Raw genomic sequence first — 12,404 nt, 5'->3', positions numbered from 1 at the left:
AGGAAACATTTGACATATAATAGAATCCACCCCATCATACCACTATCTGCACTACACAAAACCCCTAAAACAATCCAAGAACCAGAACATAGAACTCCAAAACATGCCACAGCCAAAGCCAAACACTCCAATCCCACATATCTAGTGCCTAAACTGAAGACCAAATTGTGAGCCCTATTCGGAAGGCTGAGTAGTGAGATGACAGGTGAGTAGATTACCTATTATGTCCAACCGGCATCGCAGTGCTGAGACAAAAGATGGTTATTTCTTCCAAACAACACGTTTCTAAATCCTTCCTGATGGGGAACAAATCAATTGCCTCTCCTAGTGAACAAAAGCCGAAATGTCAGATTACCCATATACATGGACATATTAGGGTTTATGAATACTTTACTGCACCTGTCCAAAGCCATCCACATGTCCAAAGGGGCAGGGGAGGCATACACCCCAAAACTGATCATGCATTTCTTTTGGGGTACATAGTTGGGACCCTTGTTTGTAGCAAAAATAACCCCATAGGAAGGTTCCAAAAAATTAACCAAAAAGGAAGGTTGAATATTGCGTCCAGTCCTCTCTGCTGAGGAATTACCCTTCGGAGGAGCACAAAAATGTACAGTACCCTGATGTAGTCCAGGGCAGGGATATTTCTATTGGTTGAACAGGGCTTGGAGTTCATCTATGTCACCACTAGAAAGTAGGTACCAACCTGTGCAGGTTCTTCACAGCAAGCAATGTGTTGGCAGACATTCATGTGGTGATGTAACCCCACTGAGGCACGCCCTGTAGGTAAGGCAGCTCAATGTTTTTCTTTTCCCAACTCTTCCATAGATGAAGTGAATGCTCCCAAACTGAGGATATTCCAAACTTTGTAGTTCACAAAAATTATTCTGGGAGCCTATTGACATAAAAGAGGACACGGGCACTATAATACCTTGTTCCTGGGCGGTGCCACCCAGCTGCTTGTGAGATCAGCTATACATTGTAGAGCCCTCCACATGGTTTACAATAACACAACTCTTAGAAAACGCTAAGTGATATTTAAAAGCAAACTAAGTAGTACTACAAATCAAATAAACGCACCTGTGCTCAAAAGCATCACTTGTGTACCAATGAAAGCATTGCATCACTGCTGAGAAGCGATATTCTGAAGTGGGGCTCTTAGCTGTGGCCTGCAGGCTAAGCACATGTGTGTTGCAGTAAGCACATTTCCCTGTGAAGCTGTATAGCCAGGATTGGCACCTGAAAGATCTCTGCAGCAGGTGAGTGCTTTAACCAAATGTGCTACATTAAAAAAGAGGCTGGTGCTGCTCAGAGAATTATAGGGCTGGGGCAAGGTCAGCCATATAAAAAAGGCATACCTGATTTATAGCTGGCTCTGTCTCAGCTCTACTGGCATCTGTAAAGACTACCCTCTGTAGAAAGTCACTTGTAAGGAAAGGGAGAGTGAGAACGGTCAAGATAGGTGCCTAATTGAGAGCACTGAAGCTTGAATTCCTGGAGAGCAATAACAGTTTGCCACTCTGTGGGTCAATGTGCGTCATACCTGCTAGATGTGTCGCAGGGTAGTTCGGTTCACTAGCACACTAAATACTTAGACTCACTGCTGAGACTGTCAACAAGTTGCAGAGTACTTTACAATTAAGAGGAATGGCAGTCCAGTTGAGATTTGGTGATACTGTCATATCAAAGGAAGCTCAAGTGTTCTGAAAATTGAAGGAATGCCTGATGGATTTAAAGTCTAACTGCATGCTGAGAAGAGATCATGTTTTTCAGGCTTGCTAAAAATGTGACTATTTTGCCAAAGAAGTTACAAGCACCATGTTAGAAATCTGTGTTACTGTCGCATAAAATGTATGTTCGTCCTGCTATGAAAAGTTGGTATCCTTTCACACTGTTAGTGTGCATTATAAACATGTGAGCATTCAGACTGCACATTCAGTCAAACCTTGCGCCACTCAACTGAGAGTTTTTATAGGTTTACCTTTTAAGACATGCAATTGTTAGAAACTATAGACAGCACATTTTTTACATTCAAACAAACTCTTTTCAACAAAACACATGAACAAATGGTCTGTTTTCAGTGTGTGTTATAGCAATGAAGAAACCTTTGACATTTCCTCTTCATAACACCATACCCTAGTCCAAGCAACTGTACCAATAGAATCAAGTTCCCAAATGCCCTCCCTTTTCTTTACAACACAATAGATCTGAAAGATTGAAAATAGCTATCATTTTCCAGACAATACTGTTCCCTGCAGTCTGCGTAATGCTGCTATGAAGTTCACTTTCTATAAGTAAGCACGTTGCAAGAAAAGCTGCACATCAAAGGCAGCAATTTAGCCTGCTCACCTTCAGACCTTCCAGAATAAATCCAGAGGTGCTGCAGCACCCCCAGGACCTCTAGTTCCAACACCACTGCCAGGGTGCATCATGCTCACTGGATCGATCACATCACAAGATATTTGCAGCTGTTTGCAAATCACATGGTTTATTTATTCACCACTGGGTAGAGATATCATCAATGCTAACAGGTTGTCCACACAGATGAGAATTGGCTGCTGTAGCGAATCAGAAACTTTAGCTTTTACATCTCATGCATGTCCCCGGTATAAAAGGCAAGACATTAGGTTAGCTGGATGTTTGCATGTCTCAGATTTTATTTATAAGTGCCGCTATCTCCCATACAATGAATAATGTGCACTGCTTTCATTGCTATGCACTAATTATTTATACAAATGTTATTTCTTCCAAGTAAAAGGTGGTTTTAATTGCAAGTTTATTTATTCTGGGTCAACGTACACAGCTATGGAATTATTTAGACTGTCCTCTCGCCTAGGGTTGGAGTGCAGTGATGTTGTTTTTCCGAGGCCTTCCGATGTGGCTCCTCTTATGCTCCACGGCAAGTCTTTGAAGAATCCTTATTTTTATAGTGATCGCTATTTGTTTGGTTGTGATTGTCCTACAGCTCTGCCAATGCTCCCTTAGTGATTACTGATGACTGAGAGACAACTTCCAGTGTGTAGGGAAATCTAAGTCAAAGAAAGATGCAGAGCAAGGCACCATTTCAAAACAAATATGTAAACGGCGGCCTGTACCACAGCAGTCGGAAAACATATGTGCAAGCAAAATGTGTGATGTTTGGCAGCACCAAAACATCAACATATAGTGACATTGCCCGAAATGTGCATTTCCAAGAACAAAGACACCACTCTGAAACTTTAATTACAATGCAGACTTGGTCAATCGGAATTGGAAATCACATTGTAAAGTGACAGAGAACAACACATTTGCATTTTCTACCTCTGTAGGTTTTATTTTCCTTTACAGAAATGAAGTCTTAGGATTAGGAAACCTACAGACGTTGATAATGTGGACCTTTGATAGGAGTTTGATAAGCTAATACAATATATAAACAGCCATGTTGGGTGAAAAGGGAAAATCAAGTGGAACAGGAGCATGTATATTCAAAATCTGCAATTGTGAATCGGACCAAATTAGAATGAATGCAAGACTTAACTCTGGCATCTGATATTCTTTTCAATTCACCAGCCGCAACAAAACAATGACAGCATTGATCTGCCTTACTCTCTCAAGTAACTGGATTTCGTTTGAAGAGGGTGAGTCATAAAGATAATGATGGTCCTGCAACTAGGTCATAGGGAGGCCGAAACTGCAAATCATTCTAAAGGTGATACTTTAGGACTTGCATCTACGCCTGGGGAGCTTCATATTTTTTAAAAATCTAACAGGAGTTCAGCTTCACCAGTCGATCTGTTTTCTCCAATCTACTATTTCAATCTCCCATGCCCTCCAGAAGTAATTAAAAAAGATTCCTGGAAAGACAAAGTGTTGATCGAGAAACTGCAACACCCAGGAATTAGTCATGAATTCCCAAGAACTTCAAACTTCAAAGAATGCATCACCACCAGTCCTCTGGGTCATTAATACTATACTTCTAGCCCTGAACTACCAGCTAGAGAACTGAGCAACTAAAGACAGATGATGCTCTGTAATTGACAGACCCAATTGCATATGCCCTATAATATTTTGTATAAAGAAAAAATGCTGTAATGGATTTATATTTATGGTGATATCGCCCAAACAGAATGCTGTAGGAAGCTGATTTATTTTGTACAGCATTCAGATGGTTCTCATGTGATGTTTAATTATGCAAATATGGCAAATTTGCATGTTGTCACGCAGAAACGGCACATGCCAGCGATCCATATATCCTAGCATTCAAAGTGATGAGCCTGTTACTTTGAGATGGAAAATAATGTTTATATAAATGTAGAAGTGAGTCAAATTGAAAAATGTGTAATTCATCAACCAATAATGCTATCTTGATGAAAATTGAGAGAAATCTGGTGAACCAATTAGTAAAAGGGGTCATATGATTGGAATTTACTATTTCAGAATGTTGCATTGTTTATTGCAAAAAATCTCTAAGATGGCATCACATGAAATGGGATGGGAAACTGGGTGTAGAAGTTCCTACAATCAGATGGCCCCTCTCAGTAATATGCCCAATGAACACAACAGGGTATGTCTACTGTGATGTCACTTTTGGAACACTGTCCAATCACATACATTGACCAATTAGATCGGTGAAAAGATTCAATAGGGGCAGACTCACTCGCTGAATCACTGACTGATAGAAAGGAAGAAGAACAATTGATAACAAAAGGTAGGAAAAGTAATAGAAGGAATAGATTGCTATCTTTTTGGACACATTTTGGATTATTGGCAGAGCACTGTAAGTGAAGCCTTGAAGGACCTAATATCCCAGTCCTCCTTCAGAGGGAGAGACAGCAGACATCAGACAGGCTGTGGAGAAATGGTTATCCCATCTTGCTGACTGATGCTCACCTGTTCCTATAGTGTGAGAATTAAACCAGTCCATAAGAGGGTGTCCACTGGGTTGTGAAACAGTCAAAGAAATTCACATGTGAGTATCATATAAAGGGGAAATAATCCTGAGGGGAGCAATACTATAACGTTAATTAGATTAAACCATGGCCCTGTTATTTGCAAGTACTGATGGGCGTAGGTTTATAAGTTGATTGTGCATCCCGAGAAGTTAGGAAACATTTCAGAAGTATATGTGCTTCTCGAAAAATATATTTGTATACACTAAGTCTGTGATGTGTATATAGTGATATCCCCTGACTCTTTCTCTGTATAATGACATTTAGCACATAAGAATCAATAGGAGAGTTAACTGGTCATCTGACTGTGTGCATTCCTAGAAAAATAATTTAATTGAAGTAACTACTGAGTACACCATCAAGCAGAATATGTTATGTTATGTTATGTTGTATTATTTGGCATTTATATTATATATTTAGTGCTCTATATATCATTGTTATGACTTCAAAGCGCTGGTATGTTGAACGCCCTGTGGGACCGTAGTCCAGGTCCATTGAGAGAATAGGTGTCATAAGGTGCTTGGGTGGACCAGTTATGTGTGCAGCTGGTGTAATTGGCTGATGGGAGCTGCATCCTTGCATTTAGGTGTGGTGTTAATGATATCAGTTGAATGTGTGCAGTCTGGTGGGTGGACACCAAGACTGGGGTTTGGCTGCGTTAGACCTGTAGGACACTTATGTGAGCAAAGAAGGCCGGAATGTCATGGGATAGCTGCGTTTTATTAAGGTGCTAAGGTGTCCATGGGGTAGTGTTTGTATATTATTATTATATTATTAATGCTAAGTTGTTCCAGACAAAAGGGAAAGGGTAATTCATCGCTACTAATTTTCATGTTTTAAGTTGCCCATTGAAAGGTAGAAAGGTATGCTTTTTTAACCGTAATAAATAAAAACACCACTGAAGGGAAAAATGTCCAGGTGGCCAATTTAATATAGATGTGCCAGATAAAGCCCATCGCCTGTCTCGTGATGTATTTGTTAATCATCAAATTTTGTGTTTGTATGGAGAGTTGCTCTGCTTGGCCATTTAGGATTTTGCTCCATGGTGCCTTATCATCTTATCATCTTCTATTTCCATTTGTTTTCTCCATCAAAACGCTTTTCTGATGTAAAAAGCCATAGTCCACATAGAGACATGTTGCTGAAGGTTGTCTCGTCTTAAAAAGCATAAATAAAGTATATCAATGTTTTCCCGGATTAAAGGGAGCAGAGTTTCATTTCATGGTCCAAGCACAGCATTAAGTCACACCAAAAATGGAAAAAAAAAAACATTGCTAATGATCTCTTAATCCAGTTAGCATGCTTGGCATGAATAATACACACATGCTGACCTTCCCATGAGTGGCCTCCATGATACTGAGAACATTTGATGGGGCATTGTGATTTGAATGTGTCCTGTTGTAAGTAGTAAACAGGTGAGTATGGTTCTTCTGGACTGCTCGCATATAGAATGTATGGTGTTAAGCCAGACATTCCGATGCAGCCCTTTTGGCACCGGACATTTTCGGCATGGCACATGCATGGAAGACAGTATATTTAAGGCAAACACTACACATTCAGTTCACAAAGATGTACTGCTGTGTCATGCATTGAGCTTTCAGTTTCAGTACAGCTCCATGTACTGGGTATGTATGCTTTAAGTATACTGATATTTCAAAGCACTGCATTTATTAGTGTTTCAGTTGAAAAAATATTTCAGCAAATATCAATAACCCAGTGTGGGTAGGTCCCTTTGCCTTGGTATGATATGATATTTTATTTGTAGCGTGCCCATACACAAGTTTTTCAAGGCCTGCTGGCCATGACCAATGGCACACGAAAAAAGAGACTTGCATCAAACACACACCCCCGAAAGGGATGGTGCAAAAAACACTGCTCCCAAAGTGAGCTTACTGTGTAAATCATAGCCTGCAGTGCATGCACCCCGACCACCCCTTGTTCTGGAATCAGCAGGGCCAAAGAGGCTTTGAGCAGGCTAACCTAGTGTACTTAGAAAAGTAACTGATGACTCTGGGTCACTACTAACATGCCTGGTTCACAGTGTTCCTCAGTGGTGAAGGTTATCATGAGTAGGTGCTATAGGCCAATGAAAGTAGGTGCTGCCCCTGTCATAAATATCTATCTGTCATTGTAAGGTGATGGATAACAATGATGATGTGTTATCGACTGTATAGCGTGGCCTGGTACCTCTAGAGGACACCCAGATTGTTCACAGAGAACACTTGGGCCCCTCGGAAGCTCCCAGCCACAAGAACGGAGGACTCAGCCATGGGGTAAGGTTAATGTTGTTTATTAACATATAAACATGACATGGATCACATCAGAAAAACAAGGTTCATCTAGAGCTCTCAGCTTCTACGCATGTGTCACCCAGTTTTATTCCAGTTCCACGTCACGAATCCAGGTTCCATCCCGGAAACCTATCAAACACGTAGATTGGTTAGTTTGGGTAAGGTTATATATTGAACTTTCATAGGTTAGACATCTAATTGGCAAGCCATATCTAGTGGCTACTCCTAGGACAACCTCTACTGCACCTGTCTACAATGTTGCATGGTTGTTGCAAAACCATTGGCCTGTGCAACAAAGTATATCCCCCTGAGACACACGTGCAATACATCGATGATTGCGGTAATGGCCCTAATAGAGAGGCACATCTATCGTTTCACTGTCTGCATGTTGAGAGTCATGCAGGGGGCATGAGGGTCAGATTTGGACCCCCATCTCTCTCTGTTCATCTGTAGTTTTGGGAGCCACACCATTGTAATTCCTCTGAGATGTCCCTATTACCTGGCAGGGTCATCCAGGCTCCAGGTGATATAACTGCAGTCTCTGTTAAGGGTGCACCAAACCCACTTCCCCCAACAGTTGCATTTGTTGTAAGGATACTCGAACATTGCTCCTGTCAGTAACAGAGGGCACTGCATCACTTGTGTTTTTTAATGCATTTTGTGCTTTCGTCTTCTTATCTTCTTCTGTCTCTATGTCAATCAGAAACTTCATCCCTAAAGTCTTCTTAGTTGTTTTTCTACACTGCGCTATTGTGATCCTGATGACACAAAGTGTTAGCAACTCTAGTAATAATGCTACTGCCAGTACCTTCAGTCCATTCTCCATCCATATTGGCATCCATGAGAATATGTATGACAGCCAACCTTATTCTTTTCCAACATTCTTCGCTTCTGCCTCCATCTTTGTATGAACTTCAGAAAGCCTTGTGATGGTCTCCGTCAGTGTCTTGTTATCTTCATCATTGTCATGACTGAATGTACAGCAGGTAGACCCAATCTTGGCAGAAATGCCTCCTTTCATGGTTGTGAGGAGATCCAGAACATATCTGTTCTGGAGGGCCATCAGTTTTACCACTCTCAGCTCTTTCTTGATGGTGTTGAACCCTTTGAAGGTCGAGTTTATTGTCTGCATCAGTTCCCAACGGGTAATCTGGAGCCACTTGGCATTCAAGCTTTTCTGTACTGCTAGAACGATGGGTACAAAGGACATCTCAGTTCTGCTGAACAGCCTTTGCTCTTGTGGTATTGTATCCAATGCCTTTTCCATGTTTGATGAGGCATAGTTCCCTCTCCTTATTCTTGTGAGCTCTGCAGACCTCTACTCTTTTTTGCTGTTGTCTATCCTGAGAACCCTTTGATTGTTATGTCCTTTTGAGGCACTTCTAATGCTGGCGTATTCAAATGTTCGAGTGAAAATATTCCCCCCCAGTTTGGCGGCAGCTGCACGTATTCTTTCGACCCACAGGTCCACTAGTGAGCCATACGCACTGCTGTCCCAACCTTCATGCCTGGTATCTTCAAAAAATGTTTGCATCCTTCATTCTCTCCAACCTCTACTTCCCCATCAACATAAAGCAGTTCCCTTGAGTGGTATGATGGGCCTGGGTCATGCTGCTTTTTTGACCCATGTGAGTAATCTGATACTTGCTTTCCATTCCTTAAGGCACTTGTCATTTTCCTGCTGTACTATTTTCACTGGAACCATTGGGAGAGCAAGTGTTTTGCTCCCAACTACTCCCTCTTTCCATCCTTCTGAGATGTATACTTGTCCAATTACCAGCATCTGCGGTATTTCCCAACATCCTGCCATTCCTCCTATCTCTAGGTGGCCTGTCTTGGGACACTCTAACTCCTTTTGTGTCACTATCTACACTTCTCTTTTGTGTGGTCCTTCTGTAATATATTATATACTTTATCTGTATTCCAGTAATCGTCTAACATTTCTTGAGTCTTTATATATTTATCTTCGTACTGGAACGTTTCCTTGGACATCCACCTTATTGTTGCCCATCGCTCTTGCAATAAACCTGTTGTGGTGCAAATGTATAAATCCATGAGGCTTTGTGCTCTTGCCGCTCGAATTTTAGTTGCCACAAATGTTCTGGAAGCACTCCTGGCATAGGTCATGAGAGAGCAGACATAACAGCTCTCCTTAGTTGTTACTTCCCCCAATTTAGCCTTATGGCTATACCACATGTTATTCGATATGTGGGGAAAATTAGTTATATATGAATTTGCCAGAATGAAATCTACCTCTGCACTGCACCTAACTCTCTTTACTTTATTAGCAGTGCTTGTTGCCTGCCTAAATATGGCTTCTGTAACAGAATGGACTGTGGTCATGTTGGTATGGATCGGAGCTTGTGCATGTGCAAACAACAATCCTCATCTACAAGGAGTGTAAAGAAGTATAAACAGCAGAAGGCACAAAACATAATTACAACGGTTTGTATGATGTTTCCCATGTTGTTACCATGGAATGCTCTAGGTGTCTGTGGGATGATGGTAAAAAGCCTCAAAAATGTGTTGTTATCGAGTTAATGTGTGTTAATTTAAGCTCTACATCTGTAATATTGAGTGAGCGCTGCATAGAACAATCTCTCCCACACTATACGTATTCTATGGTTTCTAAGTAAAGAAATAATGGACATGTTGTCACTTGTCAATTGTGGATAGGTGTGGAGTACATATAATCGGAAAGCATGAAAGAATAGTCTTGGAGGTATCATTGGCTCTGATTATTTTTGCATAACATAATTAATAAAGCATTCCTAGAATGAGTTACATCTCTGAATGATCATATGAAAAAACATTTGTATACTTTCTCGATGAGTGCTGCTTGTAAAGAAAGCACATGGTACCTAATTTATATGTATGTATTATTATTTTTCGAGCTCTCTCTCTCTGGACCAAGTTGTCCTCGACTGTGATTCTTCTTCCTTGTGTTTTTCTTCTTCTTTTAGATGAGAAGAGGTCTCACCTCGGCAGGGCTTGACATCTCCACTATAGTTCCAAACTTTTTTACCTTGCAGTTTTACTGCTCTGTCCATTGCTTTTTCTACCACAAAGGGACCCTCAAATCATGGTTTGTTCCAAGGGCACACCGTTCTGTTGTCATCTTCAATGTTCTTTGACCTCTCCCCCTGCACCTCCAGATGACAAGAAATAAAAGATGCACTAGCCATCAAAGAAGCCACATATTTATATACCCTAGTGGGTGGAGCCAGGGGTAGTCACATGTGTCACCCTGTTACTAAGTCATGGGACGTTAACTGGTGGTCGGTTGTGGGATGATTGCGCAATGTGAACAGTGTTAATGGTAGGCAATTAAGCCATTCTTTTTTCAAAGTTACCCTTTTTTTAGCAATATTTTCCATGATCAGGCCATTCAGGTGCTCACACATTCCATTCGCTTGTGGGTGATAGGCACAGGAAAATGTGTGCTGTATCCCCAATAGAGTTATGATATGCTCAAAGGTCTCATTCACAAAATGAGGGCAATTGTCAGACTGCAGGGCCTCACACGCCCCCATCATGGGAACACCTCTCTAATGAGTAACTTTGCAGACCTGTGGATGTCGGGTTGTGAACATGGACCAGCTTTGATCCCTAGGTAAAATGGGCACACAACCACTATCATGTAGCACTAGCCCTGGCACACCTGGATCATATCAACGTAGTCTATATGGAGATGTTGGAAGGGACCAGTTGGGTGTGGTATGGCTCCTCGCACTACACATAATGTATGTCCTGCAGCACATTTTTACACATCACAGACTTTTCCATAAAAGTGGCTACATGCTCTGCCCTGTTAGGACAGGACCACTCTTCCCCACGTGTGCAGCAAGTACCTGTTAAGCCATGTGAGTAGGGTTATTCAATTGCGTGAGCGCAATCAGCATTAATGCTATTGGGAGTACTAATTTTCCTGTGCTTTCATATCACCACAAAGAGTCGGTGGCAGAAATTGAACACCCCCTTCTCATCCACAACTGTTTCTGCTCTGCCGGAACCCTCTCCTGAAATTCTATTATTTGCGTAGCTGGTAATGTGTTCTAGCCTTCTTTTAAAATCATGTGCACATGAATACTGGCATTCGATGTGGTATCAAAGTCTGTTATTTCTGAAAAATATGCAGCGGGTTTTGCTTCTGCTGCTTTGTTACCCTGGGAGATTGTGTCCTCCCCCCTCATGTGGACTTGGTATTTCACATCCGCTATGGAGGCTGAGAGTTGTAGTGCCTCTATGAGTCTGCCCAATAGGGGCGCGTACTGTACTTGTGTGCCATCAGCACGTCTGTTAGTTCAGAAAATACCCTACCATAGCATAGACGGTACATTATGTTGGCCGAAAACCAACCACATGATATGCCCAGCACCGCCGTTATGGAATCATCATCAAAACCATAGAGCGTCCATTTTGTACTAACAGAATTCGCCATTTGCTTTTCTTGCCTTTCTATCCAAACTCTATGTGAAGATGAATTCTATTTCGTTCTGCCCCTGCACAGAGCAAGGCCACAAGTTACATGTTGAGAGACTAGCCCAGACAGAAATACTTTGCGTTCCTCCCTCACAAGTCCTTGAAGACGAGCAGAGAGGCATTTAATCACCAGGCAGGTGCCAGGCAGTCTCGCTAAAACCGCAGAAACTGCAGAAATAAACAGCTAAAGGCATGAATTAAACTCTCTTCCACGGCCCCCCTTACTGAGCCCTTTCGGATCAAGTTGACCCCTAGCACATGAATAGAAACTAGATGATAGAATGCCATGGAATGTGTCTCTCCTACGAACGCAGCTAGTACACAGAACAAGAGCAACATGTTCTCTGTAACAAAGAATAGTTCTGCGCCTTCGCAGATAGCAAACTGTTGATGAATAAATGTCTTAGAAGGTGTCATACTTGTCATCATTGTCAATCACTGAACCCCTGCTATAGAAGATACATTTATGGGCAGTTTTGATGTGTCACTAACTAATAATATGATGATCTTTTTGTATATGTAAATGTTGTTGAATGCTCGCTCTCTTGCGTCCCACGAGGTCTGGGTGACACACGTTGTGGGACGTGAGATCCGGTCGGCAGACTGAGATTATTTGCTGTGCAATAAACCCTAGATTTGGGAATTGAACCTTGTGTCTGGCGTATCAGTTTGTGTGTGGTGATTGTGCCTTGTTTCCATACAT

The sequence above is a fragment of the Ambystoma mexicanum genome, chromosome 12 (genome assembly GCF_040938575.1).
Source record: "Ambystoma mexicanum isolate Mex_15411 chromosome 12, UKY_AmexF1_1, whole genome shotgun sequence".
In the NCBI taxonomy this organism is placed as follows: Eukaryota; Metazoa; Chordata; class Amphibia; order Caudata; family Ambystomatidae; genus Ambystoma; species Ambystoma mexicanum.
This window is presented reverse-complemented; position numbering follows the sequence as displayed.